The sequence below is a fragment of the Gymnoscopelus microlampas genome, assembly GCF_963454915.1.
Source record: "Gymnoscopelus microlampas genome assembly, chromosome: 5".
Classification (NCBI taxonomy): Eukaryota; Metazoa; Chordata; class Actinopteri; order Myctophiformes; family Myctophidae; genus Gymnoscopelus; species Gymnoscopelus microlampas.
In genome coordinates this window covers 26,147,996-26,175,992 of record NC_139942.1, presented here as the reverse complement: position 1 = coordinate 26,175,992, position 27,997 = coordinate 26,147,996, and positions in this window count along the sequence as shown.

Genomic DNA, 27,997 nt, shown 5'->3' with positions numbered 1-27,997 from the left:
CGCCCGCTTTTCAGCTGTACTAGTTGGTTTTGTGTATATATAAATATATTTTCAAAGCAGTACCACTTAAACTTTCTTCAGCCCATAAACCAAATCAGACATTTATCCTCATCCAGGGAGCGGCACTCCTGAAAACGGATTAGTGTTTCTTGGTTGGGGGCCGGCGCCCCAGAAACCAGGCCCTACGACCCGTTTTGTGGCCCAGCTCATGGTTTATGAAATCCAGTTCTAAACTGTTACTCTTCCCTGAGATCCAGGGCGTAGGGAGTTGTAAAATGGCGAGATAGTTTGGATGAGAAGTCACAGCTTGATGTTTTGTTCTTTATTCCCAGCATATTTATTTGCAACTGTATCCTCCCAAAACAAGCCAGTGCAGCGTATCTTAAATTCTAGATTACAGCCCAACGACAGCTGTGGGTCTGTTTTCATGGGGTCCACGTGAGCATCGTGCCAGTAGGTTGTAATGAACCCATGTCCCAGGGTGAAGGTAAATTCACTTAAGTCCGGCTCCCAGGCTGAAATAGTGCAAGAAGCCTGTACGCTAGCCCAGAGGATGAAACGCATACAAGATGAAGATAGAGGCAATACTTAAGAATTTTAGCTGTGTTTTTCATTTTAACCACTCAAGCCCTATATACTTTATCGTACAGCAAATAGCCGCATTGCGATGCATTGTGAGCTTTTAGACCTGCTGTTTTAGCTATTTTAGAAGAATAAATGAAACAATTTGTTTTTATGTAAAACATTTCTGTGGGGGGGGTGGTAATTCTGTGGCCTACTGGCACAATGCACAAGACATTTGGCATTAATCAGTCCAGCGGTTTGCAAGATTAGTTCTGGACACACTGGATCAGTTCTCGACGGCTAGACCCGTTCAGAGCAAACTTTTAAGATTTGGAAAATTTGCCCAAAATGGGGACGCCTGGGTTAATGGTGATTAACTGTCCAGTTCACTCTCTCCTCTCTGCATCCCCGCCTTCCACCCAGCCCTCCCTCTCTCAGATGACCACAGCCACATAAAGACAGATTAGCATGTCTGTTTATAGCGCCCGGGAATTAACTAAGTTGTAAGAATGCGGTTTTCTATAAATCAGCCATGCTAGATGAATATTCATTGCCGGAGCGAGACGGGGCACGAGGCAAGCAGAGTAATGCCAATCTTTATAAGAGTCACCACGTTTTCTGTAGGTCGGGGAGAGCCCCTGCGGCCTCTGGTGTTTTTGTGGCCGAGTGTGCGACGGAGGGATTTATAGTAGCTTTTAAAAGAGAGAGAGACGGAGAGAGAGACTGACTTGTTTGAGGGACAACTCCAGTCCAGTTCAGGCCGGTCCAGTCAACTTAAAGTCCTGCTGGCCCTTTATAAGCTAGCAGGCTAATCAAGGCTAAATGGCTTTTTACAAGCTATGCGCTAATAAGAGGAGAGGGTAAAGCAGTTTATGACCATGGAATGGCGAGTCAGGCTAGGAGACAGACCAGGGCTTTATAGACAACCAAATGCTAGTGGGGTTACAGGGAGGGGGGTCCCTGGTATACTTGTGGTACGCCATTATACACTATAACATCCTCAGTGTTCATTTAACTCTGAGAGTATTAAAATGGGTGTATGCCTGGGTATTATATTGAATATGATTTGACGTATTTTAATGGACAGTATGACAAGTATTTAGTATAGCGTGCAAGGGTAAATAATGTGTTGTCTCCTGCAGTTTTGGGCTCAAGAAGTAAAGCACATGCATCCAAGCTCCTTATATGCACACGCACACACACAGCCAATAATCATTCCCGCGATCCCGGCCCTCAAACTCACCGAGTTTGCAGACACACACACACACACACACACACACACACACACACTCTGCTTGTCCTTCCCCTCCGGATCAATACCATAGATCAGCTAGCTATGTCGCTGGAAAATGACCACATCACCATAAACACACACGCACACACTACTATTACGTTGTTACCAGGGAGCGAGCGGACGGCCATAATAAACATCAGCTGCCTCATCTCGCCGCTCCACCGTCATCGCAATCGTTGTGGTCTGCGCATTGGCCATATTGATTTAGTTATGGCCACTTCATATGCTGTCGGACAGTGTTAAACACACATTTATGCTAGCGCACCGCACATTAATCAGAAGCTGCTTAAGAAAGGAGGGAGGGATGAAAAGACTCAGGAAGGATAGAGGAAGAGCGGAATTAAGAGGAATGAACGAAAGAGAAAAGTGAAGCAGAGTAGTAGTGATAAGTGCGAAAGGTGCAGGCGTGGGGGAAACGAGGCATGGAGATAATGGGGAGAAAGAGATGAAGAGAACATAAGGAAGGGGGTAAGGATGGACAGATGAAGAGGTAAAGAAAGATGAAGAGTACAGCGGGAGGGACCGCAGTGATGTATGGAGGAGGGCGAGGATGGGGTGAAGCTGTAAATCCAATGTGAGATGGGGCCTTTGAGGATACAAGGCCCGCGCCGGCTAGAGAAATGTCATCCGGTGTAACGAACACAGAGAGCCCGCTAAAATGATCCCATATATTGAAGTACAGAGAGCTTGACGGTGAAACAAGGTAGAGGTGTGGAATAGAATACTGTACTGCACATTAGGTCATTTCATGTGATGGTGATGGTCATGCTCTTATGTGCAAGGATAGAAGAACATTTGGGAATCAAACGCCTGCACATAACACACAAAGAGTCAACCAAGTGCGTTTACATTCCAGGCACTTACGACCGAGCCCTTATCTAATTTAGATGTTCAGTGATTGTGGCAGTGGATTGAGGTTAGGGTCCAAGATCTCCAACACTCTTTTGTACTGTTGGAAATGATAAGGGGTAATGATAGTCTGAGTATTTTTACCATGTCAGTACATACTTGTATCAGTAACGGCGATGGACGCCGATATGATAGATTTATTTTTTAAGTTTTTTTTTTTAACTGAAAATGGCTAATCTACAAGATCACAATGTTCGTGAGCTTGCAGATCCGCTTTTTTTGCTAAATGTTTGCCTGATATGTGCAGAACACTAGGGTTTAAAGTGCTTGGGAAAAAAATGTAAAATAGGGCTAAAAACTATACACATGCCTACCTATGAAAGGCATGTGCACAGCAGTGGTATCAGAGATTACCTTTTAGGGTACAGGGTTAACTGAATTCATTATGGATATCGGAAGCTTTAAGAGTTTGGTTGATTTCAGCCTGTCTGGCTTTCTGTTCTCCAAAATATCGTAATCGGGATTGGCCTTGAAAAATCCATATCGGACGACCTCCGCTAAGGGGTTTTACCATTTCCTCTGATATTCTGAATCCCATCCCTGATATTGCAGCTCTAAGAATTCCTCTCATGGACCCGGGGAGTCGTATATCTTTAGATCTCTCCATCTTGTGGAATCCATACCTTGTAAAGGACTGCCGTGTGGAATTTTACAGCCCTGCTCAACTCCCACACACTGTCTCCTTACCCATCAATATGTCTTGTAACGTCAAAACTAACCTTTCCCTCTCTCTCTCTCTCTCTCTCTCTCTTTCTCTCTCTCTCTCTCTGACAGAGTAACAGAGGACTCAACGGCCACCACTCTGGAGGCACTGAAGGCTCGGATCAGAGAGCTGGAGAAGCAGATCCTGAGAGGGGACCGGTACAAGTGTCTCATCTGCATGGTGAGAATCTGAATGAGTGTCTGTCTGCCTGCTCACTGGGCACTTCAGATCCATTGGGAAACCTCAGATCCATTGGGAAACCTGATTGGGTCTTAAGCAGTATTTTACTTCCAGTAAACCTCTGGCATTCCATGAATTCCTTTGACCATTTCAAATGAATGTACTTGAAGATCGCTTATTGTGTTTATATTACATGGACCAAATGGCCACAAGCGACATTCAAAGTTATGCTTGGAGCAGACCATTGACCATGTATCTACAACAGCCATTTTGCTCTCAATTGCTTCTCACCTCTAAATCATGTAAATATGGTCAAATGTCTCCTTGTTCCCTTCTTAAAGCCGTAAATCACCTTCAGGTTGAATTCACCTACTGTATAAGGCAATCATGTACTCTAAACAACAAGAGCTGGTCATGGTCACAAAGAATGAATTGCTCTGTAATAAAGGCCAAGTGCTCTTGTTTTTTTTTAACTTCTCATAATATGTGAAGAAAAACATTATGTGCATGTCAGCCTGTGACTAAAGCTCTATCATGCCCTTAGTTAATGTGTGTGTGCATCAGACAAAGCCTTATCAGTATGTCAGTGGTGGCAGTGATGGTGTCATTGTGTGCTTGTTGCATGGCATTCCCTGTCACCTTGTCTTGTTGTCTGTCAGGGATGAAGGCACCGGGTTGTATCATTGAGTTGTCCCACAAACTGAATAAAACAAAACCTGCTACAGCAGAGCAGATGCACTCAAATATTCTAGGACAATAACGGTAGTTATCGTAATAGCTTTAATTCTACTTAATGAATTTCCATTATCATTTAATTTCCCTACCTAGCACTATTGAAAATATAATGATAAAGTCTTAGCATGTGAAGTGGTGACCTCTTGCACTGACGGTGTCATGGCTGGAGCTCCCGGCTTGTATTGACAATTGATTGGCTCCGCTGATCAATAAACAGAATGGTCATATGGTCATTATTGATGACATCACGCTTGAGCGATGGCTGTGCATCAATATTTCAGATTCATCGGGTGCTTAAGATGTGGTCATCTTACCTCCCACCCCCAATGGATCTCTTCTCCGAGTCCAAAACATTGTTATTTAGTTTGTAACACACAACCATGTTCTCATCCATGGAGCTGGAAGATAGCGCAGTGTCTGCAGCTTGCGAGTGTGTGTGTGTGTGTGTGTGTGTGTGTGTCTGTCTTTCGGTGTGTGTGTGTGTGTGTGTGTGAGGAACGGGTAATTACCGACGCCTGCGCTTCCTAAAGGTTGTTGGGAGCCCGAGGTGACACGGAGGGCAAGGCACGCCGATCGATCACTCACTGCCCCATGGACACCCTGCTCTGCTGTGCTCATCTGTCACTGTCCCTCATCTCACACACACACACACACTATAGCTCACGCACGCGAATACACATAACTGCGCAAGCATATACACTACCCACACATTCTCATGCACACGTGCGCATGCACACACACACACACACACAAGAACACACAAGCTTATACACCAACCACACACACACACACACACACACACACACACACACATACACAAGAGCACACAAGCTTATACACCAACCACACACACACACACACACACACACATTAACACACTGCTACCAGATTCCATCTGTCTCTGTCTGTCATTCCCTTGTCACCGCTCATCTCTGGCTGGTACCGTCCTCTGACAGCACTGCAATGGGTGGGGTCATTCTAGTTAACCAGGGGGGTGGGGGTGTTCGTTACGTGCACTTGTGCAGTACAGACAGATAGGGAGTTTGTTGGCTGTAAAAAAATAGTTGAAATCAATCTGTATCTTTAGTCAGGGGGTCTTACGCAAACCATGCGAAATGGAAAGCATTTGTGAACAGACAGGACAGCAGGTAACTGTTGATAACCTGCTTAAAACCAGGTGTGGCTTAGTGGATGAGGCTGTTACTGTATGGTTATTTAAACCAGCTGTGGATCAATGCAGTGTTTCTCAAACGTTTAATTTCAAGGAACCTGATAACTCAAAGAGTTTACAAATGGAACCAAATGGACCCGTGAAGGTTCATTTGTACACTCTCAGAGTTACACACCTCTAGTCTAAGGGTCCATTTGGAACCCCCTCAAGGAAAACCCTGAGGATCCCTGGACCCCACTTTGAGAACCATTGGCGTTAGTGTGTGAAGCTTTAAGTAATTATATCCAGGATATAATTGTTGTAGATGAAAGAGCTGCTGAAAGGAGAGGAAATCATTATGAGTGTTGGTGTGCATTTTTCTTAGACATCACTCAAGTATCTAAGAAGGCCGGCTATAGTTTTAATTTCCATTAGTGGTAGAAGATTGTTGGGCTGCCTTTGCTAAATTAGTTCATGTTGTCCTGAGACAAACTCCCCACTTGTACTTCAGTCTTATCAGTGGACCTCTACCTCCACCTACTGGCCACTCAAGGAAGTGAAAACTCACTTGTTTAAGTTGTCTACTCCGCTGTATTGTAGTCATACATGTATACTACAATGTGGGCTATGAATTAAACAACTCTATTGTTAATATTAGTGCGTGGTAATCACACCTTGAAATGTAATTAAATTACGTTTCCTCCTCATGTGCCTTGTGTGTTTATCAATGAGTGAATGAAGAGTGTTTTCATCTCATTAATTCCATGTATTTCCTCAAGCTGTAGTGACAGCAAGGAAGTTTGACAACAGTTTGAAAAGGAGACAAACTACTCCACGAAAACAGTTTAATCATGCTCAGAAGGGCCACAGTTGGTGAACAATAGCAGGGTCTTGAAGGCGTGTTAACTAAACAGTTGGATATGCAGTTTAGATCAGTAGTTCTGACTTCACCCGTAGCATTCAAGCTATAAAAGACCAAAAAAAGAAAACAGTAGGTCAGTAAAGTAAAGTTGTCAATCATCTTTTTTCCATATGTGTGTGTGCGTCAACGGAATCGTTTTGTCAGTGTAGGTCATGCTTTGAGTGCATGTTGGGTCGTCCATTCGTGTTTGTGCGCCAGGAATTCACACGTCTGTGTTTGCTAGCCATGCGTGCACACACTCACACGTATGTGTGTGTGTGTGTTTGTGTGCACGCATATTTCTGGACATGTGTATTTCGGAACATAATTACAGCTCGTGTGTGTGTGTGTGTGTTCACATGCGCCAAGAAAAGCCCGCCTCTGTGATTAGCTGCCACCTTTCGCCCCCCTCCTTCTCCCCTACTCTCCCTCCCCCCTCCTCCCCCCCTTCCGCAGAGGAAGCCTGCCACCCTATCAGGCGCTGAGAGCAAGAGCCTTCTTGGGGCATGGCCCGGGGCCCGGCCATCGGCCAATGGGGTTGGAGAGAGGCAGCCTAAGTCCCTCCCCCTCGGTCTGTACTGTCTGTATAGGGGCGTTGTGATTGGCGGCTACAGCAGCGGCATAAAGAGGCTCCTCCCACAACCCCTACGGAGGGTAAGGCACTCCCTCCATCCCTCGCTCCACCCTCATGGGACCGCAGCTCTCTCTCTATGTGACCAGAAGAGAGACCATGTGACCATGTGATGTAGCTGCACATGTTCACCTCCCTCCCTCATCCCCCCCGCCCCCCATCTATACTTCCTTCCTTCCTTCCTTCCGCCTGCCTCCTTCCCTCCTCCTCCTCGATGTGCCTGGCCTGCCCCATTGCCTTGCCTGTTGTGTCATCTCGTTGTGTCTGTGCGTGTGTATACGTATATCCAACAGGTTGCCGGTTTGATATCCCCCTCTTGCTGCCTTGCTCAGTGGTACTGTGGCTGCTGGCCGTCGTGTCGTTCTTGTCGTTGGTGCTTTGGTGACGTTGTTGTGAAGTCGGGAAGTTGACCGTTTTTATGTGTAAAATGATTGTGTGTGTGTCCAGGCTTGTGTCCACTGGACCTGATGTGGTAACCTTTCTTTGTGCTTTTCTGTTCCTCCCTCTACCTCCACCTCCACCCCTACCTCTCTCTCTCTCAGGACTCTTACACAATGCCTCTCACCTCCATCCAGTGTTGGCACGTCCATTGTGAAGAATGCTGGCTCAGGACTCTGGTACGAAATACGCACACAAATATGAATATATGTATCCTCTTCCATCGGTCTCACACACCGCATTACCATTTCAACTTTGAGGGGTGTAGCTGAGTGGGTAGAGAGAGGCCGTCTAGGAATCAGAGGGTTGCTGGTTAGAATCCCAGTCCCTGAGCAAGACACTTGACGAGGCTTTATTTATATACTTTGTCGTGTGCCGGTTTTGCGCACCAAACTTAGCCTGAACTGCGCTGCAATGCTGAACTTTTAGATTGGCTACTTTTGGCACGTGACATCAGTGCACAAGTATAACTATAAATAACAAGTGGTTCCATTTATAATAAGTATAACTCTGTCTTTAACCTCTTGACGGTGCACCCATCTGAGCAGCCATCTGCTGGGTGAATGTAGAAAAGTGGTTTCCCCTCCACAGTGGACCAGTAAATACTTCCCTTTCCCCTTCCATTTAATGTTAACTGTTGTAGCGCTGTTTTGGTACTGTACTTCTTTCCCACTTCTGGCAATTTTTCTTGTTGGCCAGGGTGTAAACACCCTGCAGTACAGTAGCCTATTAACACATTGACTGCCAGTCGCGTAGATCTACGCGAACCGATTAAAAGCCGCCACGTGCCAATCGCGTAGATCTACGCGAACTGGTGATATTTCGAAAATCCAATGTTAATTCGAAAAAGTGCACTTTCCGATTTTTTTGATCCAGTTCCGGTTCCGGTAGGACGACCGGAAACGGAATTAAACGGGTTCTGTTTTTTTCGATCGTATCCGCTTCCTGTCTGGGATGCGGTTTTAAAGTCGATTATCTCGGTTTTTGTTTTTCTCCTCGCTGATCACTGTCTAGCGTTCACCGCTGTAGCTTCAAGATGGCGGAACGTAAGGGGATGCGGTTTTCACTGCTCGTCGCACACAGATCCCCTGTGTGTGTGTAGAACCAAATGAACGCGCATTTTTAACGGATTTAGCGGGGTCTATGGCGACATGAAAAAAACAATAAAACCTTGGCACTGGTGAGTACATTATGAGATTAAACTCTGGCGGTCAATGTGTTAAGCGAACTAGCAACCTGGCATCGTCTTGTAGTTCATCAAAAGAATAATGTGGAAAATAATGCTGTTAATATTCCCCAACTGTGCATTTAAATATTGTATTCCCCAACAGTGCATTTAAATGTTGTAGCCAGTAGCCACACACACAGTGCAGTTCAATAATGAATTAGCCTAATTTCATTCTGGTTTGCACTCTGGGAGGAAACTGATAAACACAGATTAAAAAGCCAAAAATAAGACGAGAGAAATACTGTACCACTAAACCTACTCAAGCAGTCACTTTTACTATCAACTTAACGTTAAGAGTTTAGCTCAGTTTAACCACTTTCAAACTAATTGTGAGGTGGTTTTATCAGCTATTGTGGCTATTCGTCATACAACAAAGTACTGCTACCGTGTGATGTTCACAATGTAGTCCGTGAGAAATGGTTAAGTATTTGACCCGGGGAGATATTTAACCATACACCTCTACAACACCTGCTACACACCTCACTGTCGGTGCCCACAAGCATAGTAGTTATTAAAAACACTCATCTCATACCGTTTGTCTGGAGCTAATTCAATACATAGGAACTTTGATGAACTATTCCTCATGATAGAACCTGTTCTCTCTCGGACACGCACGCACGCACGCACGCACGCACGCACGCACGCACGCACGCACACACACACACACACACACACACACACACACACACACACACACACACACACACACACAGACGGTGTCAGCAGTGTTACTGGTTATTAGTCTAATATCGTCACTGTCTGGTGGAAAAAGATTTCTGCCCGACAGCAACGATATATGGTATTCAGTGGTGTGTTATTAACTGATGCTAACATGGTAAGTGCAGAGGAAAGGGTTGGTGTTTTAGTTCTTGGTAGGGAAAGGCAGTCCTCTCCTCCTCCCCTCTCATTTCTCATTCTATTCTTTTTTTTCCCCTCTTCCATTCTGTTCCTCTACACTCCTTTCTTTATCTGGTCTCTCCATACATAAACACTACCCATCCTCTTTGCCTGGCCTACTTGTTGTTAACTAGTTGTACGAACGCTTGTTTTATTGTTGTATTGTTTTATTGGATCTTGTTTAGTCGATACAATTATTTGTTTTAGCTCCTGAGTCCTGCTCATTTGATTCAGCTATTTTGTCTCATCTGTTTAAGGTAATAGGTAGCTGATATATTGCACTTTTACCTTAGCGCTAGGTATACTCTTGGTTGCTTGTTTTTGCAGAAAATGCACTTAAGACTTCTGGTGATTAGTAGTTTTCGTTCGCTACCTATGTTGAATGCACTTATTGTAAGTCGCTTTGGATAAAAGCGTCTGCTAAATGACTGTAATGTAATGTAATACATACTCTACGTGTCTCTACCTGTGTAGAGATTGCCTTTTTTCTCCCCTTTTCCGCAGAATTCACATAATTGAGCGCAGCATAATGTGTATGCTCGCGCACACACGCGCACAATATGAAGAGAAACATAAATTAGTTGGAGATGGTTGAACATTTGTTTACCCACTCACTAGCATATCGTCTCTGTCGGGTATAAACTAGTAGCTTTTGATAGATAGTAATGTGTGTGTGCGTTATGCAGGGGGCATTAAAGCCATAGCTTGGAGGCGTCTATAAAACAGGCAGGGCTCGGCTGATCAAAGTAAATGCCTGTGAATCTAGTTAACGTCAGCCCTGCTCCTTACTGCTTTAATAGGCCCAGGCAGCTGGCGCACACACAATGCACAACACCATACACATAACATGCACACGCACCTAGCAAGGACAGTGCTTACACACACACAAACTAATCTATACAGTTCAAACTACAAGTAAGCTGACCTGTGCATGTGAGCGTGGAACCCTTTTCTCTTTGTGCGCTACAGCGCAAACCATGCACACACATTCTACCTCAGTTCCCAAACAATGGTTCAGGGTGGTTCAGTAAATTCTTTGTTTTTTATGTTTCCTACAATTTTGTTTTAAATTATTTCCAAAAATATATATATTTGGACCTAAAAATGTAACATTTTTCAATAGAATTTAAGAAATGGAAAAATGGAAAAAAGAAATGTACACATGGTGAAAGTGAAAATAGCCAATCTACAAGCTTACAACCTTGACGCTTTGTGAGCTTGTTGATTGGCTATTTTCACTATTTTTTAACTAATTTTCTGCCAATCACACATATATGCGTTCTATTGAATCCATCACTTGCCTGCCAATAACGCATAAATGCGTTTTTAGAAAAAAGAAGAAAAAAAAAGATTCTTTTTCTTTTCTTTTTTTTCCCGAAGATCTAGACTCCCATCCACTTCCTTGTTAACTTAAAACTTAAAAATTCTGTATCTTGGCTCCTGAGTACTTTTTTAATTTCAATGAAAAATCTCTGGCAGACAACTGCAAAGAAATCTGAAATAATTCAGGCAGGTTAAGTGTTAAATAGGGCTTCATAATTTTGGGTCTCGAACTGAAGTTTGATCTCCCTCCCTCTGTTCCTCCTCTGCTGTCCTCTGCTCCTCCGATACAAGGAGGTATTTTTCAGAGTTGTGACCTTATAGATCTGCTATATTCACCACTTCTTAAAAAAAAGAAAATTGGAAGATATGGATATTTGTTTTTAAAAAATGGAATTACATTTTTTTATGTTTGGAAAATCGTTTGAAATGATAATTAAAGAAAATAATGGGATATTTACTCACAACCCATATAAATGGGTCCGTGACCCAACAATGGGTCCCGACTCACTGTTTGGCTTACAGCAAAAAAATATGTATAGCCTTCTTTTTGGGGATCAAAAGGGCTCGACCCAATTGACGTGGCAAACGCTCACATGCACACACACACATGTACTGCCCAGCAGTCTTCCTGGCACGGTGACAGGAACTCAAGTTGTGTGATTTAGTCATTCTTTCGCATCAGTGTCAGGAGTGTGTGTGTTTGTGTTCATTTCGGGGAAGTAGAGCCTGAGACAGGCACATGAATGCACCCCCACCCCCACCCCCATGTTTACACACGCATAGTTACACTCCTTCCACATACATGACAGTGGACTGACATAAGTGTCCACATACCACAGAGATGTCCCTACATGGACAGACCAGGGTCAGTCAATAAACATGTCACACAACTATCTAAATGCATTGATTTGCCCTGTAAAGACAGTGACCACTTAACAGTAGGCTTGTCTCCAAATGGATGCAGCGATCTTTAGAAATGCTTCACCTAGTATTTGTATATGGTAAAACTACTTTACAAGAAGGATGTTGGTGTAACTAGGAGATTCACTGAAGGTTTTTTTTTTTTAGGCTACAGCTGTAACTGTCATCTCCTGGTTTTACACAGACAAGACTTACCGTTTGGACCATGAAGTGGTGACCTCTTTGAAGATAACAATACAGAGAGCCGGCATTAGTTTTTAATGGCAAATTATTATTATTTTAAAGGAATATTGATTCATAAATTGCAGCTTGAACTGCGAATTGAGCCAGAGGTTGAATCTACATAGACCACCTATACGCTTTGCATTATCTAACTGCAGCTCATCACACTTCATCTGTCCATTCCTTATTATCGCCTGCAGCTTTCCCACAGACGGTACATTATCATAAAGAAGAGAGCTAGCATGCAACATGGGATTACATTTTCCACTTATACTGTGGGTTTACACAGGGAAAGGACAGATTCAATTATTTTTTAGAACATTCAGGCTATAGGCCTATCCTGTGTTCAAATAAGGATGTGTATGCTGAAAACAAACTAATGCCACTGCCGCGCAACCGAGCATTAAACTTCTCTAATTGTCCTCCTGCTTCCTCCATGCAGGGAAACAAGAAGCTGTGTCCACAGTGCAACACCATCACCTCGCCTGGAGACCTGCGACGCGTCTACCTGTGAAGAACACGCCCTCCCTTTCTCCATCTCTACCGGTCCTCCCCCGTCCCCATGTACCCCCACGCTTCATCGCAGAGTCCACCCATTTCCTACCCTAATTTCCGGCAATGTCATTCTTCGTTTTCTCCCTCCCGTGTGGCTTGCCTCTGAAGAGCATACAGACAAGACTCTTTAACAGAGCTCCACTGGCTCTTTCTGAGGGTTCAAACTGGCTGGTTGAATGGCTGATTTTGGCTGACTGAATATCATGGATGACTCACTGACTGATAAGTTCCCTGGCCAACCCCCTCCCACAAAAAAAGAAAGAGTCATTGGGGGGGATGAACTTTTCCTAAAAATTCAAGATGGACCTGCAGTCCAATTAGTCGGCTTATGTTGATTCAGCCTATCAAAGAATTGTTACCGCTTCTGTCGGTAGTTGGTAGAGTTCGCCTCAAAAGGACAATATATAGGGCTCTGGTGGTTGGTAGATGCCAGCCGTACATGATGCCTAGAGACACTTTGTTGCAAAAGAGGTTGAAGGAGCTCTTAATAACGAGATGAACAATGAATAAAGTGCCAGCCAGCCCACCTAGCAGGCCAGCCCTGCCCTCCTCCACTGTGACCTCCCAGATGTCAGCCTCACGTCGGCTCGTGCCACTTGGGTGTGAAACCTCTTGGTAGCTTCAACCAGCAGGAGCTGGTTCCCTGAGAGAACTCATGGCAGCAAAAACCCAGGACTTCTTCCCACTTTGAGGTTTCGGTGGTGCTGGGCAGTCGGCTCTGTCCCACATTTTGACTTGAAAGTAGGTTTTTTGTTTGTTTTTGTTGTTTTTTGGGGGGGGGCGGAGATTAAGTCCTCTGTGGTTCAAGGCAGCCCAGCTAAACTTCAAGCTGCCGTTTGGATGCCGGCCTGTGGGCATGGTTGAGAGAAAAGGACCCATCTACGGTAGTCTAAAACTGAGCTTTCAACCAAACCTGACGACGACCTCAACAACCACATTAAAGGAGTTTGATACTCCTTCCTCCTCCTTCTCCTCCTCAATTGAAAACTTCCTTCCTTTCTTCTTTTTGTGGTGTTCTAGTGAAGTCAACCAAATTTTTCTCCCAAGATGCAGTGCAAGCACATGTAATATAGTCTATGTATGTTTACAGTGTTGGGTGTAAATGACATAGAGCTCACATAACTCGTGACACACACACACACACACACACACACACACACACACACACACACACATTACACACCACACACACAGACATAAACACAGTCAAAAGTATATAATATCAAAGTCCTGTTTTTAGGTTGAGTTTCGGGAAAGGTGAAGGGAACGATTGTTTGAAAAAAAAATGGCTGGAAAAAAAATAAGCCTTATGTATTTTTTAAAAACAAGATGTTGATGTTTCGAGGTTGAAGTTGTATTTCACTGTACAGGATAAGAAAAAAAACTTAAGAAATAATAATAAAAACTACTCGAAAGTAGACGTTAAAGGTTTAGATGGTGTACATTTTCATTTCTTTTCCATCAAGGAACTACAGCGTGCCCTGAAAAGCTGTAGATTTGAGAATAAAGCAAGGAGGTATTTTTTGTTTTTAATTTTGTAATTTCCTTGGGAATTATGGAAATTCTTATTGCCCTTGGTTTAAACGAGCACTGAGCAATTGGTGTTGAATGACCATTTAATCATGACGCTGTCCGACTGCGTTGCCATTTTTTCTTTTACTCAGGAGCGATGCTAACCTCCTACGTTCTCATCCGTTTGGAATAACAACAAGCTTGGACAGAAAATACTTCTTATTTTCTGTTTGACCCCCCCCCCCTCTTGCCCCCTCCCACCACACACACACTCACCTACCTGTCTCAAAAGAATACCTTTTCAAAATGATCCTGCTACGCTGCAAAAAGCGTCGTCTCGCCCCCCCCCCCCCTCTGCCCCCCCCTCGGTCACATGATGTTGTCCTCTGCCCTCTACAGCAGCAGCAACCAAGGTGGTGGTGTGGCTTTGTGTTTGTAAAACTATGTATTCTGTGATGTATGTATTGTTGTAAGAAATGATTAAGAAGAAAAAAAATCAATAAAATAAAGTTTCTCAAACACCGCGACTGGTCCTGTTCACAAAGGTCCACAATAGAAACTTTTCCAGAAAAATGTTCCTGCATTCACTGACGAGAAGAGACAGATGGCCTTAATGCAAAAAGATCTGGATATTTATTTTGCTTTGTTTACTCTGTCATCTTGGTGCAAGTAGTGGTTTCCTTTTGTCATCTTTAAGTCTGCTAATCGCTCAACTTTGTTGTAAAAGAGAAGGGAGATAAGATTCTAGGAAGCGGTTCTCAAACTGCCAGCCAAAACCTAAGTATACAAATTATTAAACTTTTTTGGGAGGAATCGTTTTGATTGGTTTAGATTTGTCTTTTAGATACGTTATTCTTCATCCGACGGTGTCGCAAGCAGAGAATTAGCAGATCTGCAATCTCTCAACGTGTCGCAGAGCTTGTAGATCTATTTTAAGCATACGGCTCCTCGTACGATAAAGTCAAAATCTGGCTCAATGTTTCAAATGCCTCAGGGTGTGTTCCCTCTGCTTTTAGTTGAATCATTTAGGAACATGTAAAGATAGGCCAAACAGGATGCAATAATACCCTGTGTTAATGTTTTGTCATGGATAGCAAAATAAAAATAAAATCTCTCTCTGAGACTTCTCTCGTGTACACCCTCACATTGTGATTCCTCCCTGCAGTAACAAATATTTGAACCTGCCCCAAAGATGACAAATTGCACAAGTTGATTGTGTCCAAACTAATTTGTGTCTTGTATATTCTTGGAAATGGTACATGTCCTTCCCGTTTGTAAACTACATTTGACATTAATTAAATGATTGTAAATCTGATGCCCCCCTTGTCTCTGTTGCCTTAATTATGCCTATAATGCCTTTTAGTTTTTCAATCAACTGGAGATTCTTCTTCCTTCTGTTTTACGTTCTGGGTTAAGTAAATGTTTTCGTTTTTTTTTACTTTGATAGTCTTGTACATCTTGGACTTTGTTTTGTGGGATGAGCATTCAAAGAGACTTGCTTTTCTTTATTCATGGTTCATTTGAAACTTTATTAGGGTACTGTATGAGGGCTGGATGGATTACCATCAGCCTACTCTAGCACTGAATCACTAATCAAATCAAATCTGTTTATTGGTTTTGATAGGTGCATGGTTCTCAGATAAAAATAAATACTGTACAACAGATAACAGAAAGAAAAATGTAAACCCAGACCCAGTGAGCAGTGTGAACTGTATTGTTAGGGTATTTGTTACTGTACGTTTGCACATAATATGTCCAACAAAATTGCACATATGGACGCATAGTATATGCAGACATGAGACAAGTCATGTATCGTCTGTTGCACAGACATGTTAGAAATATGGGTTATGTTACAGGTTCGATATTACAGATATTGTACATAGAAATTGCATTTGGTGGTGCATGAGTGCAAATACAAAGTACAGGGAATACTGTCCTCTGTTGAGCCACGTTGAGTTTTTTGGGGGCATTAAGCATTTTTATGTCCAAAGGCTTCCCACTTATAAAGGAGTAGTTCACCCAAAATGACTTATTACACACCCCATGAAGCCTTGAATTCATGGGATCTTTTTATCGCATTCCTAAGCCAATAATTTGATGACCGGCGGAGTCGGTCTCAAAGCGAGACTCAAAGCGTCTCCATTGAGTTTCCTATTGACCGATGACCCGGTCATCAAATTACTGGTTTAGGAATGCGACAAAAAAGAAAAATAAGTGAATTCAAGGCTTCATGGGGTGAATAATTGATAGAAAATAAGTCGAGTTTTGGGTGAACTACTCCTATCCACCTGTTTCTTGGCTGTGTGTTTTCCACTTCCTGTCGGATTTCATTGGATATCATTAGTCATCTGACCGGTTTCATTGGATTTCATTGGATCAAAAGACAGGAAGTGGAACACAGTGAAAAGCCTCGGAAACAGGTGGATAAGGTCCTTGCAGATAGCAGTTGTAAAGAACGGCAGTTCTTTACAACTGCTCTCTCGAAGTCTACAATCATCTCCGCCATCTTGAGAGTGTTGAGCTCCAAGTTGTTGCGACTGCACCAGGGGAGGCCATCTGTACCGCCTCCTGTATCTATGCACCGTTTCAGATCAGGTTGGTGTCAGCTTGAGAGTAGTCTCGCGTAGCCAGACCCCACAGAAAATGAAAAACAGCGACCTCTGCTTTTCTGATATTCTGTGGAGTCTGGCAGGAGTATAATGTTAGACTAGAGCGCAGGGAAACACCGGTTTCATGTCTGCCTATAGCGCATCACTTCCGGTTGGTGCGACCATGTTTTCATTCCCACTAACAATATGTCTACACGGAACACTAACACCACTTCTCCCAGAGAACATGGATGGTTTTGGTTATAAGCCCACTTGTTTCTATGATGAAAGAGTAATTTAAAATGTGAATATCTTTCCGTGGTTTTGTCCGCTCCGAGGACGCTATTGTTAAATTAGTTTCGGCTAGTTTCGAGGGGGGGGGGTGGATCATGGTGGATGGACACGTGAATCCCGCCCACTACATTTGATTGGGTAAAGCGCGGCCCACTTCCTGATCTGAAGGCACGCCCACTTGTATCCAATTGCGCACTGGTTAGGACGAACCGCTCCGACAGATTCCACCGCAGGTCGGAATCTGTTCTTGAGAGATTAGCTTGAGAGGGGAGAGCCATGCAGCTTTGCGGCGTCCTTGTGCCGAGTGTCAGTGGAGTTGAAATGTGCTTTCCCAGCTGACATATCGTCGGAGTCGGGCAGAAACCTCCTATCTCTATATTTTAACTTTTTGGGTTTTTTCGTAAATTAACGCCCTACAACTTGATCATACTACAGCGTCACACAAAAGCATCAAAAGTAGCAGATCCACAAGCTTGAAACATGTTGCTTCGAAAATCGCAATACATTTTGAGCTTGTAGATTTGATACTTTTGCTACTTTTGAATTTGAATCCTAAAAAGTAACCATTTTGGACATATGAGGTTTCCACCCGACAGAGACGATTTGCTGCTTCCTGTGTGTCAGGAAGTTGGTGACCCAGAGAGAGATAGGGTACATACACACATGAGCGACAACTTGACGCCCGGAAGTCGGAAGTCCCGTCCACTCCCATGTTATAGGAAAAACCGGACCGGAACTTCCGGTTTTTAACTTAACATGAGAGTGGACGGGGCTAGCGTAGCGTAGCGTAACGTAGCGTAGCGTTTGCCGTCAGCGTACGCTCATGTGTGTATGTACCCAGTGAGGTGTACTGTTCAGGCACGGGCCGGAACAAATGAGGAATTATGTAGCATGGGGATGACAGAACCTGTGAGCGGAGCATCTCACTTGTATACTTTCTATTAAGCTGTGTGAAAGTGAATGAACCAGTGATGTACTCAACCTTCTATAACTAAACTAACAACAATCATAAATGTCATATTGCCGCGCACAGATGGCTGTTGACAGATTCTTTTCTCTTTTTTTAAGACTTATCGGAGTGTTGTAAAAATTCAAATCAAATCTGTCTATTAGGGAAGCTGATGTAGAACACTATTGCCATTTGCCAAAAAACAGGACTTTTTACAAATTCGTCACCCACCATAAACCACCTAATCCCTTCTACTGCTGGAATGGCACTTGTAATCAGCAGTTCACCAGATGGTGTCAGCAGCAGGCACTGTGTGTGTGCGTGTGCGTGTGCGTGTGCGTGTGCGTGTGCGTGCGTGTGTGCGTGTGTGTGTGTGTGTGTGTGTGTGTGCGTGCGTGTGCGCGCGCGTACGTGCGTGTGTTGGCGTTGCCTTGTGCCTGCATTTCTCTTGTTAAACGGTGTTATTGAACTGAATCCTGCCAGGCATCAGAGCTCATTCAGCAGCAGCCTGTAACAGTAATTAGCTACAATTACTAACAATCCGCCCCGCCCTCTGCTTGGCACTCAGATCTGCGTCCAAGCCTCAAATTCAAGCATCTGTACTTTGCCTTTAAACTCAGGCCAAGGTGAAGGCGTATTATTATACGATACTATACGCCATTCGCCCGGCGCTCCTGTAAGTGTTGTCAGATGCTAATAAAGTTGTGTTGAATGAAAGGGAGAGAGCGCAGCAGGGGTGTAAAGCCTTGTATTAAAAAAAAGACTCCAGCCACTATAGGACTCACAAGAATGTAATGGAGCTCCGTTGAGCTTCTGGAACAAGACTGCTGAAGGTTGTGGAATTTGTCGAAGTGTAATTGTGGCTGGCAGACTGTGTGGCATACTGATGTTAGACATTTAGACGAGTATTTAAAGAAGTGAGAGGGGCTCCTTGGATGGATGACAGTGGGTCTGTAAAAAGAAATGAGCAGTTTGGTTAGAATTTAATTTACTAGCTCATTTGTGTTTATTAGTTTGTTCACCGGCATATTTGGGGGGTTCCCTGCCAAATGCCTGCACATGGAGACCCCCCAGACTGTTATTATTGATGAATTAAGGGGCACATTTTGTAGACAGATTTCTGTGTTGTTTTACTCTGCATCCCTTCCATTAACATAAGGAGTAATCCTTCCAGACAGCATGATGAGCCATACGTGCGTGTGCGTGTGCGGGTGCGGGTGCGGGTGCGGTTGCGGGTGCGTGTGCGTGTGCGTGTGCGTGTGTGTGTGCGTGTGTGTGTGTGTCTATGTGTATGTTGGCTGTATAGATCTCAGTGATGACAAATCTATAGAAATGTCTTTGCAGAGGTCAAACAGCAAGTGTCCTGGCAGGAGTTCTACACAGTGTGCTATAGTCATTGTCAGCAACCCCACACACACACACACACACACACACACACACACACACACACACACACACACACGCACACACACACACACACACATCGAGGCAGGCACACTGGCACAGGCACACACCCAGAGACGCGCACACATACACACACACACGTAAGCACGTACACGTGTCGCTAATACACACACACACACACACACACACACACACACACACACACACACACACACACACACACACACACACACACACACACACACACACACACACACACACACACACACACACACACACACACACACACACACACACACACACACACACACAAATCAATAGGACAGCTGGGCCTTAGCTGAACTCACACCTTGTCCCTGTGCGTGCACTCACACACAAATCCAGGTCATTACATATGTATGTGTGTGCATGTGGTTGGTTATGCATGATGCATGCATGCTCACGTGCACAGATGTAGCACACACACACACACACACACACACACACACACACACACACACACACACACACACACACACGCATTTCCTCCATTGGGGGGCATTCTCACACACACACACATGCACACACACACGCACAAGCGCGCGCACACACACACACACACACACACACACACACACAACTAACTAAGAGGGGTTTGGTTCCAGTGGGGTCGTTGAAGAGTGGAGAGGTGGAAGAGACAAGTGGAGGGAAGGATGTTAGCCAGTTCGACCAGATGGACGTGTGTGTGTGTGTGTGTGTGTGTGTGTGTGTGTGTGTGTGTGTGTGTGTGTGTGTGTGTGTGTGTGTGTGTGTGTGTGTGTGTGTGTGTGTGTGTGTGTGTGTGCTAGGCCAATTGTTTCTCGGCAGGTTGGGTGCCAGAGGTACCAGAAAATCTATCAGCGAGGCGCCCAGTGAAAGAGGGAGGAAATTGAACCAATGAACTGAAGGATCCCCCCAAGCTTGTTAAGTGTCATTAAGGCCATTTGGCTCATCAATTAGCTCTGCCTTAGAGCCACTGATACTCACTGTTCACTCAGGCTGTACTAACAGTATGTTACCGCTGTCGGGTGGAAACCTTGTATGTCCAAAAAGGTTTATTTTTTATTATTATTTTAAGAACATTTTAGAATAATGTACTTCTGTATGACACTCTTGTTTTTTTGTATTGTTTTCTTTAGATATTTTTGGGGACCTTTCTGCCTATATTGATAGTCCACAGTGAAGAAAGAATACTGAACTAGGTGGAGGCACGGGTGGAGCTAGATGGCACCTTGCTGATTATACCAGTGTGCAGTGTCAGGATGCAGGAGTTGTAGGAGGCTTTCATTAAAAAAAATACCTTGTTGTGAGGATGATGTTACATGAGTCACCTACAGTATGTTGTCAGTTGATGTAAATGAGTTGCTCAGCTGAGCCATCAGTTGATTATCTGTCATAGAGAGCTAGGAGCGTGTCTATATGGCCTGCTTGAACTAAGACGATGCTCTATTAATACTTACTATAGTATACACACTTATACATTCTTAAAGGAATAGTCAATGACCCAAACATCCTCATGCCACTTGAAACAGGAATAGTTTCTTTGCCCAGACAACACTTTTTTGGAACCAACAAATGGTTCCCTATAGACATCTTGGAGAAACCTGCTGCAGCGTTTTACTGTTAATCTTGTGTTGTGTAGAGAAAGCACGAGGCTAAATAATGTCATTTTTGTGGCGAGAAATGACATTGTGGTGGTGAACTATTCCTATATGCAGGTGGCATATAGCAACCATACAGTGACCAGTTACTTAGCAAATAGCTAAGATCATTGTCTGTTCTATATGATCCAGATAGAAACACAGGAATTGAAATACAACAGTGAGTCATGTACTTTAGTAGATCCCTAACCTTCTTTTCATCAAGTTCAGGTAGGCTCAGGGCAGCGGCAGGAATTTCAATCTAATACTTAATGTTTCCTTTTGTTTCCCTCTCTTAAGTAGTCACACACAAAGAAAAGAACATAATTGCTGCTTGTGATAAATTGCTTTCATATCCATGAATGCCAAACAGAAGATTGGAGGATGGCATTATGTAGATTTAGAGTGATAATGCATTTTTAATAACAAACACAAGTGCAGGTGTTAAGTGCAAGCGTGTGCATGACACACAAATAGCCTAGAAAGATACACACACTGAGGCAAGGGTGTGCCTGTGTATTATTTGTGCTTTACAAGATTACTGTCATTCACTGTGTGGGCACTGAGACAATGGAAAGCTCCCCATAGCAACAGTGCTAAGGTTGTTCTCTGCAGGTTGTTCTCTGTCTGACGTACCCTGTCATTCTGCAACGATTCAGTTTGAATCCAACAGGTTTATGCATTATAAATAACATCAGTTTCCCCATACCAGACTATATAAGACCAGGGTTGTGTTGAGTTCATAATAAGTAAACCGGCAACTAGGTTAATAATGAATTAGCTAGCTAGCTATGTGAGTCCTATTCAATTGAGTGATGAGTGATGTATATTTGGGTTAATCCGTTTGGATTGAATACTATTGAAGAGAAATTAACATGGATTCCTTATTCCTAAGGTTTAGTGAAAGATAAATGTTATTTCTATATGCATACTCTTTTCTGTTATTCCACATCCCTTACATTTATTCTCCTCACAAAAGAGGAGGGAATTTAAAAATATATGATTTTGTAATGTTTTATATCCATTTCATATAATTATTTCTATCCAGCATGCAAGCATGTAGAATACTTGAGTAGAGTTGATTGAGACTGAAGCCTTCTTTATACTTCTTGATGCATTGTGAACTTGTACTATTTTCAGCGCAAGGCAATTATCATACAACGAAGGGCATGAACATGACCTTTCTGCAATAGTGATGCAATGAGGGCCCACTGTGCTGCAATAAAATTCTCCAGAGATTCAACATGCCTCACAGACGCACGTCTCCTGCTTGTTGTTATTGCTGACAGTTTCAATAACCCAGATGGCCTGCAAATGATAATTTTCCACCCTACAATACATAAAACGCAGACTGAGGAGCAGCCTGAAAATAACATAGTTGTGGTGTTGGACACGGATACTGTGTAACTGACAGAGTTGCGGAGAAGAGTGAGCTACTGAGCTGAACTGATGTTATACAGTAAGGTGAGATTAAATTATTGATAGACTGAAGATAATGTGATCATCAATACCCCCCTCCTCCCTCTCTCCGGATGCTCTCACTTCAGTGGTTCATTGTCCATGTTGTTGAAGGTGCTTTGACAGCCATATAGCCTTTTCCACCTTTCCACTCCCAATAAGTAAGTATACTATAGGGTACATGTCTATAATTGTACTACGTTAATGATACTGCTACTCTGATCATTTAACTCAATCAATTATCTGTCTCACTTTTCTTTCTCTGTCTCCCACCTCACACTCCTTTAAAGGTTGACTTGTTTGAAGAGACCTTTGCTGTCCATTGGTGTGGATTTCATAGTGATATAGTGAGCATACAATCAATGCAATGCTCTGAATGTTTCTTTTTCTAGTAGATACTCTGATCATCTGAATCTGTCATTTAATCATCAATCATGTCTCTTTCATCTTTTTTCTTATTAAAGATAATGGTGCTGTTTGACTCAATCAATTATCGTTCACACCTTTCTCTCTCTGTTCGCCTGACAATGGCAATTTCCAATCTTTAATGGGTGGCATTGGGCCTGAAATCTCATTGGTCACCCCTGTGGCCTCCTCAGCCCATATAGGGCCAAAAAGCAGGTCTCAAAATCAGAAGTACTTGAGAACGCCTCTGGCTGCATCCACGTGCTGTTGGTCAGACTCAGGATTCAGGACCCCAGTCACAGAGACGACAAATTGACAAAAAAACATCTATCAGGTATAGTCATTTGGACTGATTTTATTAAATAATTTGAAATTACTTTTGCCGTAACATCCTCCTCAGTGAGCAGATAGCGTGACTGACAGAAAAGAATGGCTTCTTGCTTGCCTAATCTGGCAGAGGATCTCACCTGTCCCATATGCTGTGACATCGTTAAACATCCAGTTCTACTGTCGTGCAGCCACAGCTTCTGCAAAGCCTGTCTGCAGAAATGGTGGACGGAAAGACGAACAAAGGAATGTCCTGTTTGTAGAAGAAGATCCTCCAAGGACCGGCCTCCTACAAACTTGACAGTGAAGAACATGTGCGACAAGGTCTTGGAGGAGAAACGTCACAACCCCTCGTCGTGGAACTCGGGGCCCCTCTGCACTGCGCACGGGAGAAGCTCAGGCTCTTCTGTGTGATCGACGACCAGCCGGCGTGTTTCATGTGTTGGTATTCAGAAGATCACACCGAACGAAAGTTCAAACTCTTGGACGAAGTGATGCGCCATTGCGAACAGCAACTCCAGGAATCACTGAAGGCTTTAAAGAAGAAACAGAGGGTTTTTGATGACATTAAAGCAAATTACGACCAAACAGAAAATCACATCAAGGTTGAGGTACGGAACATGGAAATGCAGATTAAGGAACAGTTTAAGATGCTTCATCAGTTCCTACAAAATGAAGAGGAGGCTAGGCTTGCCGCTCTGAGGGAGGAAGAGGAGCAGAAGAGACAAAAGATAAAGGAGAGGATTGAGTGGCTGAGCAGAGAGACGGCAACCCTCTCGGATGCAATCCGAGCCGCTGAGGACCAGCTGCAATGCGACAACCATGTCTCATTCCTGCAGAACTACAAGGCCACGGTGGACAGAGTCCAGCTCACCCTGAAGGTACCACAGCTGGACTCAGGAGTGCTGATAGATGAGGCCAAACACCTGGGCAACCTGACCTTCACAGCCTGGGACGAGATGGGAGATTGTCTCCTTTACTCCTGTGATCCTGGGTCTCAACAACACTGCCCCTCAGGATCTCACCAACTTCAGCTTCAGCTTAAACTTTATTGTCACATCACAGATGTACAGGTGTCAAAAAGTGGAGTGTCATCCTGTCTGATGGCCAGTGTGAGACGTGGAGAGAAACAGCATCATGGTGTCTGGTGGGACAGTGTCCTGGGTTGTAAGGGATTTATTTAACTTAGGATCTTATTGGTGGGATGTTAAGTTTGGACTGTTGGAATGTTCTATTATGGCATATACAGTATATAGAGAGCTGTCTCATCAGAGTCTGTCACTGATCTCCCAGTGAACACGCACGCACGCACGCACGCACGCACGCACGCACGCACGCACGCACGCACGCACGCACGCACGCACGCACGCACGCACGCACGCACGCACACACACACACACACACACACACACACACACACACACACACACACACACACACACACACACACACACACACACACACACACACACACACAGAGACCTTCAAACACACAGAGACTCTTCCCATTCATTCCTAATGATGATGATCATACATCAAAGCTGCCCCCACCCTCGCCATGTTTAAAACCACACACACAAAACCCACCTTTTTAGACTTGCGTTCCCTAATTCTAATCCTCCTTTTCTACCTTTTATTTCTAAGCGCTATATAAATTGTATTTATATTATTATGATGATGATGATGATGATGGGAAATCACAATTCAAATGTCTAGCATCCAATAAAAGCCTATGAAATATATTGATCTTGTACTGATTAGTGGCTGGTTTGTGTCAGGTTTTTAATTATTATTTTAAATTCCCTGTGATTATGTATTAATGTATCATTCATTTTTGAATTACTTTGGTATTATGGAGAGATAAATAGTTAAATAGACAGACAGGCAGACAGACAGACATTATGTACACGTGTGTGTAGATAGAATTATTGATAAATTGGTTTTATTTGGTAGTGCATATGTATCTGTCAGTTACTAATTAAATTGGTATCATGACAATATTTGACATTGATTATGATTGATGATATGCTTTTAATTTATGGTGTGCATTATGGTTATTGATAACATTCTTTAACATTGTTGTGTAATTTTTTAACTGGTTATTATGGTGACATGTTTTTAAGTAGATGGAATGATTATGAGATTAAATATGGCCACAAAAATCACAAGGCTTGTGTTTTTGTGATTTAACTTTGACCTCCATTCTTGTCAATTTGTTGAACTTCCTGTCCAACTTTGGTCATTGTTTGTACCATGGTTTTAATTTACATTGTTGGGGAAGCTATTTTGAAAGCATAGCTTTGCAAGCTACCAATTATTATTAATTACTTCACCAAATACTTTACAGATATTAAAAAGCAATGATTAGTATTGCAGAATTTATAGTGTAGCAGAGATCAGGGAGGGAGCCATGCCATAATTAATTAACCCGCCTTGTTGTGAGAATGGGCTGTGATTGGTGCATAGAAAAGCGTGGCTGATTAATCATTCAATCAGTTTACAGCTGACTGTTGGAGCATGTCAAGTCCTTCATCATAAAAGATAAAAGACGAGACATGAAGTCGTGGTTGCATTGTATTAGAAACCTGCATACACTTTTGGTGTTAGCTGGTCAAATTTGACCCGTGATTTAACTCAGCCGAAAAAACAACAACTTTATTTTACTCCTAATAGCAAATACTAATTGAGGACAAGTTTCTCTCACTCTCAAACATGTAAACATTGAATATTGACAATTTGGGGGGAATTGAGCCACACTTATCTGCCGGGTCAAATTTGACCCTTAACACCACAGATGTCACTTTTTTTCTAGACCATCAGAATTAACTAAAATGGTGGTAATTAATTCTGTTGCATTAAAATAGTTGTCTCTGAGGATATCATGGAGCCTTATTTCAATAAAGAAATGTAAAGGCTACTTTTTACCTGTTTAAACTTGAAAACGGGTAAAAAATTACCCAAACACAAAGGAAGGGTTAAACCAGTAAATTCAAACAAATAATTTATCAGAGGTAGAGTAAGACATTGTGAAGTGGATTCCATTGAACTGGTGAACAAACATACTATATATTTTTTTGGCGAGAGATCAAAGTTCAGAGAATTGTCTGTGAGTAGCCTAATATACAGTATGTTATTATATGTGAATTTGAAGTGAGATATCTCAGATTATCTCTTTTGATAAACCAAATAGGTCATTGTGATGTTATGAACATTAAATTGACTTTGTAGAAAGTAACCAGCATTGTGTAAAATAGGTCTTCTCGGATATAGCGTATTGTATTTATGAGCATGCAAAAAAACAAGACACTGACCGAACTGAAACTAAATAACTCTATGAACTAAACACTGTCAAAGGTGAGACAGACCATGACAATTATGTATCATACATAAATGTTAACATAACAGTTAAGAGTTGTCATTTAAGAAAGATAATGGCAGTTAGTTGTCCTGTAAGAAACATGATTTGCAACATGTTAAAAACAAACATAGGCCTATCCATTAATACAGCACTCTGAAAACATTCCCAGTCAGGAAGACCTTTGGCCATTGATTGAAAGTTGTTCAAAATGCAAAGTATTTTTCCTCAAGTTTATTGTTACTGTATCAACTCGTATGTATGGTAGGCCTATTGGCTTTGACATTTAGAATTCTTTATGTTCCATTTTGGAATTTGGATGTGTTAATCTCAGCCAGTTCAAATATAGTGGTGCTATTATTCATGTGAAGTCCTGGTCGTAGTAGTAGGCTACATTATATATGATATTTAATATCTGTCTATCTAATGTGCAGTAGGATAGGATTAGATTACTTTATTCTAGATAACATGGTTTAGTATATTATTCATATTTAAACCTGCAGTAAGGGAAAGTGTCCACAAGGTGGCATTGTTGATTGTGGAAATAGTCCTGGTGGTCAAGTGAGACCCACACTCCTTTAAAGGTTGACTTGTTTGAAGAGATCTTTGCTGTCCATTGGTGTGGATTTCCCAGGAAATAGTTTGACTAATAGTGTGCATACAATCAATGCAATGCTCTGATTTCTGTTTATTTTTCTTATAGATACTCTGATCATCTGAATCTGTCATTTAATCAGATTCATTTCTAATTTAATCATCAATCGTGTCTCATGAATCATGATCATCTCTCATTCATCTTTTTTTTTAGATTAAATATAATGGTGCTGCTTGACTCAATCAATTGACATTCAGACCTCTCTTTCTTTCTCTCTCTGTCTCCCCCTGACAATGGAAATTTTAATGGGTGGCCTTGGGCCTGAAATCTCATTGGTCACCCCAGCCTACTGTATATAGGGCCAAAAAGCAGGTCTCCAAATCAGAAGTACTTGAGAACGCCTCCGGCTGCATCCACGTGCTGACTCACGATTCAGGACTCCAGTCACAGAGATGACAAATTGACAGAAACATCTATCAGTTTAGAGGTAAGGTATTTTAATGTTTATGTCGACTTGTTCCAAATGTAGGTGAACCTCACAGTATTGGCTTTCTTGCCTGACTGCAAACTAGCAGTATCATTTTGTTTTTCTGGATACTGCCATGAAATATGAAAGCTGTGTTTTTCTGAACTGAAGACAGTAACTTTACAGTTAGCTATTCTAACCAGTGTGTGAAATACTGTGTTACAATCGGGGGTCCTGTCATTATTGGTCCATTTATTTGTTTGTTCTGTTGATTCAATAAATGAATAAAATGCATTACATATCCCCCAGGGATATTAAGAGAACAGCAGGGATAT